The 9,324-nt window shown below is 32.8% G+C and overlaps 1 long non-coding RNA gene across 1 annotated transcript; it reads left to right on the top strand.

Moving 5' to 3' along the window:
- Positions 1-1,429: 1,429 nt before the first annotated feature.
- LOC143055056 (uncharacterized) lies at positions 1,430-9,103 on the top strand. The gene is made up of 5 exons (XR_012971929.1): positions 1,430-1,451; positions 3,850-3,906; positions 6,716-6,879; positions 7,679-7,765; positions 8,641-9,103. It is a non-coding gene; the product is annotated as an uncharacterized LOC143055056 (long non-coding RNA).
- Positions 9,104-9,324: the final 221 nt, after the last annotated feature.

The raw sequence follows: 9,324 nt of genomic DNA, 5'->3' as shown, positions 1-9,324 counted from the left end.
CAAGTATTAAGAAATAGTTCAACTGTTTATAAAAAGAAAAACAGGTCATTTTGTGTAACAGCAAGGAAGAGAAAACTGATTAGATGGTGCTCAATACTTGGGCGGAACATCAATTAGCAGTCACAGCAACAGTAATGATGATCTACAAACGATGTCAACTTCATCAACGACGCTCAATATCAACCAATAGCAAAGCAAAATCAACACTGAAACAGAAAAGCATTTGACATGCAAATATATCAAACCGTTGGGTATATCTGACTGAGTCATTTTTCATCAAATACAATTTCGTGCATGGGTTTTTTCGATGAAATTTTACATTTTTAATTGAAATGAATTCCCGTTTGAATGGTTTTACATTAGATATTTTTGGGGCCTTTATATCTTGATGTTTTGGTGTAAGTCTAGGCTCCGTATTGAAGACCGTACTGTGACCTATAATGGTTTACTTTTATAAATTGTGACTTGGATTGAGAGTTGTCTCGTTGTTACTGATACCATATCTTCTTATATCTATGCATCCGTATTATTTCTGCTCAGTACAAGAATATTAACTGGTTGTGTAACATCCACTTGTATTGGCTTCGACCCAGTATTGAACATAATCATTAAACGTCCCAGATGTACCATTGTGTAGCCCGGAAGATGGGGTCGTCTACTCCAAACTAATCAGTGGCAGTTAAATTAAAATCATTGAATGCTAGATAAAATGCACTCTAAAATCTAAACATAGAAAATTATGCTAATTTATTTGAATTATGGAAGATAAACTGGATTCTGATGTTAACCTGTCGGCTAGACTGATCATACCGTTGTTATATATAACTCATATTGAATGCTTCCTTATCACATGTACAGCGCAATGTGATGTTAATTAATATGTTTTTCTTTATACCTTTGTTCAACTTAGGTGATACCAGAACAAACAAGTGAAACTGCGTGCTACTGCTCACTGATGATACCCCACCATAAGTGGATAATAATTGATAGTGTAACAATATGCAAGTGTTCGGTAAACAGGAAGTTGTTGAGTGATGAACCTGAAAACGCATCACATGGTATAGCTGACTTGTATAAACAATGAAACCAAATTTCAGAAGTCCTTGTATTGTAGTTCCTTAGAAAATGTGACGAAAATGTTCATCTTGGCTATCATGTGTAAAGTCAAACAAGTGTTCGGTAAACAGAAAGTGGTCGAGCGCATCATACGGTATAGGTGACTTATATGACCGCTGAAATCAAATTTCAGAAATCCTTGTATTGTAGTTCCTGAGAAAAATATGTTTACGAGCGCTTAACAATTCACGAACGAATGTGTAGTCATTAAATTTGATTTACATATGTAGCTGTGTGTACTCGAAACGTCATTCCAAGTATTTGTATTGTAGGATTTGAAACCCGAGTACGGTAATCATACTCCAAAGTTTTATGAAACTTCGCCTGGTTTTACGGTAAGCACTTTTCTCGTCCTTTAAACCAGATATTTCGTCAAAATAAAATTGAACTAAAAGTGAGAAATATATTTGCCATTTTAAGTTCTTTTACACCATACGAAAATATTCAATATAAAAAAAGTATTTTGAATCCCAATCAAAATGCTCATCAAACATTTTTTTTTTTCAATATTTCAACTTGTAATAAGAATTTTCTGAGGAATTGATACAGGCTTTATACGTTGGTCTAGTTGCATACGTATATGCAAAAGGCTCTGCATGCAGAATAAACCTTTTGTTTAAATATTATATATATACAACTGTGTTTTTTTATTCAACAATGTCATTATTTAATGAAAAATAAAGCAGCTGCGTGATGAGATGATGCGTCTTTGTTTGTTAAAAAAATTACACTAACTGACTGTACTCTGCATTTAGATTGTTCAAAGAAAAATTTATATATGAATGTATACTTTTTCAGCTATTTTTTTATTAGTGAAAAAAGCTTTAGTACGAGCAATATACCACGGACTATTGAAACTGAACTCTTCTTTAAATAGGTATATACAAAGAGATAATAACTGAAACTTGGCACAGTAACACCAGAATAGATGAGAAGCCACCTCACATTAGTTTTGAATCTTTTAAGATAAAAACAAGGAGATAGTAAAAAAAACTGTGAAACCGATAAAAGCAATTACATGCAGCCGTGCGGTAAAAATGAGAAAAAAAATGTCTTTTAAGGCCGATGATAGTTTAGAGACAAATAATTTACAGCTCCTCACTCCCGAAGTGTAGTCCATTATTTTCCATACTTTAGTTCTACTTTTTTTTCTGTTTAGTTACCGGTTATTTTCTTTTCTGTAATACCATCCAATGTCCCTTCAGCTGTTTTTATTGAAATGATATTGTTGAATATTAATACCTAAAATTAATAGAAACCCTTAATTCTAATTTTTAAATTTTTATTTTATTTTCAAAAATCATTTTTTTTTTTTCTTTTAACGTCTATTAACAACAGCCAAAACTAAAATAGAAAATGTATTCTTATAAACATTCATAAATCGTGGAAGTTGTCTTTTTCAAATAATCACAACACATAACCAAACTTTTAAATCTATAAAAATGAAATCAACTGAACTTTAGACATGGACAAATACGATATATCTTCAGTGTTTAAAGACTCGGAATACAAAGAGAATATAAAAAGCGCATGTTCCGTGTCGATGATTTTTGTATGAATTGATTTTAGTTGTTTTAAAATGTTTTCATTCAAGATTTACTATTAAATAAACAAAGATATCACACTGTTGTGAAGGTTAGTTATTTTCACAATTAATGCAGTTTTACTAATATGCATCAGCATTATTATAGACTCAGTAAAATAGTTGTATTCCAGAATGTAAAAATATATATAATATCTATTTTTTTCTTTAACAATAACAACTGTTATAGATTTTTTTTATGGTCAATGTGAACTTTTTTTTTCATAATGATAAAATATCCATCAAAGAAATTGAATAAATATGAATTATTATAAATTGTAAGTCATTTATTTAATACAGTTTTTTTTTTTTTTTCATTTTGAAAATTCTGTGTGTGCATGAATGTATGTTATTTTTATCAATGCTAATTTATACAAACACTTGTTGTAAATATACAATTGACAAAAGTGTATGAGCATATGTCTGTGAAGTTAGCGGCCGTTTCGTTATTCGTTATTCAATATCGAAGGGCGGATGCAGCATTTTCAAAAGGGGGAAGGATTTCAACCCAGGATAAAGAACAAAAACAAACGGTCCCTATTTTAAGATTTGAAAAAAACAAATAAAAAGTTATGGAAAGCCATAAAAAATATATATTTTTGATAGACTAATTATTGAAACTCTATAAGGGGAAAAGGGCACATGGCATGGCTATATCTTCCTGATTTCTCAATCTTCTTTTGTAAACTATTAATCTGATCGAAGAATTTACTGTTAACAATATCTGAAAAAGAGTCGAAAATACCAAAAGGATATTCAAACGCATAAAACGAAAACAAAAAGGTAACGCATCTGGGGAAAAAACGGACACTGCCCGTTTAAAAAAAAAACGATCAAAAGACCAGCAACAGTAAACATAACACATAATAATTTACCTGTATTTATTTTCTTTTACATGTTCTTAAATGGAACACTCTTTGTACAATCAACCTTCGCTCTGAGGCTTCACATGTAGGTAGATATTTCCTACACCCAGTGTAATATTTAAAGTTCATGCGGAGAGTAATGCATATAATAGAAGAACAATTATTATTTATTTTTATATAAGAGCGTAGCGAATCAGCAAAAAATCATATAGCAGATTTAAAATAAAATTCCTTTTTTTGTCGGTCTGCTTTTAAATGACGTATAAAATTGGTTTTTCATTATAGCAAATACAATGTATCAATCTCCAGGTTCACATGGAGAGTACAAGACACCTAACAGAGGTATGTAGGAATAAACTTTCATTCCATTTACGGGGGCGATTTCTTCTGAAAAGCTCTTAAAACGATTTTTGTTTTTACAGGGCTTAAAGGCCTTAAATCACCTCACATCAGCACAAATGTTTGTACAACTGCACATGATGATATATCACTATTCGGCGTATCCATTAAGTGGCCATTATACTTGGCTCTCTCATTACGTACTTTTTTCACTTGCTACACCTGCAGTGATTGGCCCTTTTGACATAGATTTTCTCTGAATGTTGACATAGTTCAATGACTTGATGAACACTTCACCAAGAGTGACTAGGGAATAAAGATATGGATATCCATTTGGTTGTGTGTGATGTGAAAAATTGCAGTCACGTCAATTCAGAATGGTGATGTCAAATCCGGTGCCAGACTCTCTTAACGTTAAAATCCTAGCAAAATTTTAGTTATGCCTGTTGCATAGCTAAATTGTAGCCATTGTGCAATTTATTCTTTTTATCAGAGGCAGTCTATGTTTCCTGCCAATTATTCTAGTCGCACCTGTTTAAGGATTTACACGTTGTTGTTATTTTTATCTTATTTGCAAGTTAATTTCGAAGTGTTCGATTTCGATATAAATTGTAATGGTATTATAACTATATCACAATTTATTGTAGGCTTTTTATTTTGTTCGAATTTTTGTTCATCAATAAAAGAAAAACGACTTTGGGACAGCAATCCAACTGTCGTTAAGCTCAATAACATTAAGAGATGAATGCTTATGAAATTCAGCAAGCGACAAATGTCAGGCTCTTAAACGGAATATGTTTTAAAGGTTATGAGGCATAAGATGCGAGATCCGTCATGAAAATCAAATTGTATAAAAGACAAATTGGTTATCTCAACGAGATTGATTTCCCGCTAGAGCCGATACGGTAAAAGTGATAAAAGTAATCGAATTGAGATGACCAAAGATAATTTTTTTATCGCTATTTTACCTGAAGACGTTGTTGATTTCCCTGACAACGGCACGTGTTCCCTTAGTTTCTAGCGACAATTTACATATCACTCGACTCCGTTTTCATATCACTCGACTGAGTTGACTTCTCTAAGAAATGAAATTATCAGCCAGCAAGATCAAAAGGAAAAAATTGTAAAATTATAGCAATATAGCTATAAATTTTTATATTTGCCGTCATATTGATTGACACTTTACATATATTTTCCTTGTATATTTATTTTCAAAATACTAGGCCTAATTAACTTAAAGGATGACAAATGAAGATAAATATGGTCATTTTGGTTTTCTTCCAACCGACAGTAAAAATCCTTGCACATTTGGCTTCCATTTGGTTTTACGGGATACGCAAGGTCGCTGACACACCTCTATTCAGATGTGGACCTTAAATTCCATACATCGTGTAGAGGGATTACCAAGCTCCGTGCACGTTCAATACCCTTGCAAAAACTCTTCGAAGACTCCTCATATGGCCTGTTGCAGGGCAGAATTTCTGCCTCTATCATTGTTTCCCTTATGTTTAGCCAAGGATGCATATCAAAATGTGTTCCTTTAACACCAAATAACACCAAAGAGTCGGAAGTAAGTAGTGCAAAGTATTGAAGGAGAGGCTGATGGAAAACTTACAAAAACTGACATTCAGATTTAGATTAGCAATACTAGCAATAGATGCGTTGTTTCTTTGCTTTTCAACACCTTTTTGCTGCGCGTTGACAAATTTCGTGTCATTGCATGATCATAGATACCTTATATCGTGTTGCCTCTATCACACGTACCCTTCTATTTAGCCGAGGATTCTTGTAACAATGTACATGTGTTCCCGTGACGCCTTAATAACTTTAAGTGTACTGCTCAAGTCGGTAATGAGTAGTATAAATTATTAAAGGAGAGGATGATGGAAAACTAACAAAATGGGACAGGTATATATAGGATAGCAATAGAAGCATTGTCCAACTGCTTTTAAACTCTTAGCTTGGACTGATCTAGTGTCATTGCATGGTCATGGATACCCTAAATACTTTGTTGTTTGCATTACAAAATTGTTCGAAGGTACGAGCTCATAATTAAGTATCAAGACTTTCGTACTTTTTCTATGAAAAACAATATTTAACAAAATAAACTACTTATTCGCACAGTCTTGCAGGGTTTGTTTATTATCTATATGAATGGTGGCATCTAACCAGTGCTATCAAAAGAAAATACCACTGAAAAAGTATTTAAGTTTTTGAATTCGATGCGCCTGTTTATTTATTTTTAATTACGAACGTTCAGATCTTATCATTTCAAATTCAGAGATGTATTAATGCATAGACGCGTTTGTAAATAAATTAGTAAAAGGGACCTTAGGTAGCCAAATTTATCTCATAGATATAAGACGATGTGGTAGGCGAGCCAATGAGACCACTCTCCGTCCTAGTCACAATTTTTAAAAGTAAACCAATGTAGGTCAAAGTACGATCTTCAACGCGGAGCCTTGGCTCACACCGAAAAACAAGCTACAAAGGGCCCAAAAAATGTCAACTTTGTCAAATGCAGTTGGAATATTATCATTTTGCATTTATCAACGAAGTGATTTAAAATATGTGTTATCAAATATCTTCTGTAACACAATGAATATGCTGATGATAAGCCAAGTGGAGTACAATAAACGAAAAATCAATGGGTTACCAGACTGAGTACTATTCTAGCATTGATCCATTTTGATTATTTCATTTTCCAATGTTGGACATGTAAAATGATTGTCAAGGAAATAAAAAAAAATAGGATCCTAATATTATTTCTTAATTTCTCATGTATCATAGCTTTGCTTTTAAATATTTTCAGGTTTACGACGTGAAGCCTTCCGATCGCACTTTTTACTGTTTATTGTTGACATTATTATAATGACTGGACTTCTTGTCTGCGGAATAATCGGAGTAATCTGGATTGATGGAGAGTTATATTCTACGCCTCCATTTTATGTAGCATCCTTTGTAGCTGCAACAGTTGTGAGTTCTAAAAACCGATCAAACAAGTATAAAATGTAAACATGTAACGCTGACGAAATTCAAATTAATAACACATAAAGGGTTGTCAACAGAGAGTAGCCTTTCTGGTGTGTGGATGTACAAGTACATGCTCATGTTAAAGAAATAATACGAGTACTTTCAAAAGCAAGGACACACATATTGTATTTTAAAATCATACTATGCATTAGAATACTTTGAGCTGGCAAAGATTAATGAAAAACACATTGGCGACTAAGAACAAAATGTCTGTAAATCCTTCACAAGACTGCATTAATCTATTCATCACCGAGAAACAATCAACTTCCATGTTGATAAAGCATATACTTAAAATGAGATTAAAATGGTTTCGTACCAACTTCTTATCGTTGTATTGCCATATAAGCTTCGAAAGTCGATACCTTAATTTTTTCTATACTTTGATAATTCGGGTAATTTTATGATGTTCTACAATAAAAAAAAAAAGAGTGAGAGCAACGCATTATACATTAAATGAGATCGTAACTCTTTTCTTGATTAACCTTCATTAGGAACACTCAAAGCCGCATCTGAAAAACTAGGATGAATAAGAACCGAAAACGTTGAAAAGCTTTAAAGCAAATACTACATTAGGAATCGCCAAATCCGACCAAAGCCAACGTTGCCTGGGGGAGTGTTAACCTTAGTGTCTGCATAATTTAAAAAATTTATAAACGAACAAATTTAGATTGTTTATTATAAATCATGTCAGTACAGAAGTAATAAAGGATTTTAAACACAATAATTATTTTTGTCTGTATAGGTAATGGCCAAAGCAACTGTTGGTGGATGTTTCTCTGTCCAAGGTCTGTTTGTGAAGGAGAAGCCAGATGAACCGGAAACAGCCTTAGTAAGTTAATTTTCTGTATGATTATATTAATGTCTGGTTAGCTTCTTCTGACTCTTGTTAAATTGCAACGGTACAATTTCAGATCGTTCCTGTTACAACACTTAATAAATAGATGAACATTCATTTCAACTAATTATGCTTTTGATTTATTGCGCTATTTAAATACAAGACGGCCAAATGCACATTGTTTAATATTTTGGTAAGATGTTAAACGTGCAACGTGATCTACACCTAGCAAAGTTATCCTCTGAATCGAGTTATATGGTCTACTCCGTACAAGGTCCTCATCACGATTAATCAAGGATGTTAAAACAAACCCGTCGTATGTTCGTCGGTCTTAAACGCTCCGAACAGTTTGGGGTCAGATTATTTTCTTTATTCGACTGCGATCCGAGAGGCTGCCATTTTCTCTTCGGTTTTGTTTAGGCCGTTTCGAGGTATTATGTGTCATGAAGTAGAATGTTGCATTCATTCTTTTACAGTTAGATAAAATTTATAATAGAACGTAAACATGTTTGAAAGGATTTTATCATCTACTGAGCATTCAATTATTTATTTTCAATCAGCCTTCGGTCACATTGTGGCTTTGATTTGTAGCGACAGCAATTGAAACAATGCTGTTCTTTTGCTTTAGTGTGTGTTTTTGCTCTGCATGTACTGATTTTGTCATGAGTGATATATTAACCTCATATCCTGTCTTCTTTTTCAATTAAACACATCAAAGTGAAAAGTTTGCATTTTATTGATTTTATTTTCATTTGATTATCATTTGACGGACGGATTTAGTTTGAGTAACATATATGAACGATTAAATAGTGATAACAAGCACACACATTTATATAGCATAACAAACACATATTTATTTTTCTTTGCAGGTAATACTCCACTTGATTCTATCTGTGATATCGATGCTTGGATATTTTGTTGCAATTGTTGTGTTTGGCACCTCCAGGGTTCTCGAATCATGTTCAAGTTCTAACGACACACCCGGATGTTCCAATCACGCACAAGTGTACAAAGCATTAGGAGCGATAACTCTTGTATTAATTTTGATTAGCATTGCTTTAACATGCTTTGGAATTTATCTATTCGTTCGATTTGGAAAGGAATTTGGTGTTTCGCCGTATAAGAAATCTCGAAGGCACAAGGATCCGCCCAGATCAGTATCTAAAACCATAAGCGTGCATCACAATGAAGTACATGATGACATGAACGATTTCGTGTAGAGTTTTAAAATGACAAACAAAAATACATAGTTAAAGGCCATTGAATGCATATTTTTAACATTTGATATATAGTAAACCAGTTATATAAACCTAGAATATGTTTTCTTGCATATCGATATATATTTGTTTTGTCCTTTTTAGATACATACTTCTCCACATTTTAAAGTTTCAAATACATTCTTGTCTTAAAAGCTTTTAGAAAATACTGGAAAATACTGAAATAAGAAATCATAAACATGTTTAACCCCGCCGCATTTTTGCGCTTGTCCCAAGTCAGGAGCCTCTGGCCTTTGTTAGTCTTGTATTTTTTTAATTTTATTTTCTTGTGTACAA

The sequence above is a fragment of the Mytilus galloprovincialis genome, chromosome 12 (genome assembly GCF_965363235.1).
Source record: "Mytilus galloprovincialis chromosome 12, xbMytGall1.hap1.1, whole genome shotgun sequence".
Taxonomy (NCBI): domain Eukaryota; kingdom Metazoa; phylum Mollusca; class Bivalvia; order Mytilida; family Mytilidae; genus Mytilus; species Mytilus galloprovincialis.
This window is presented reverse-complemented; position numbering and strand designations above follow the sequence as displayed.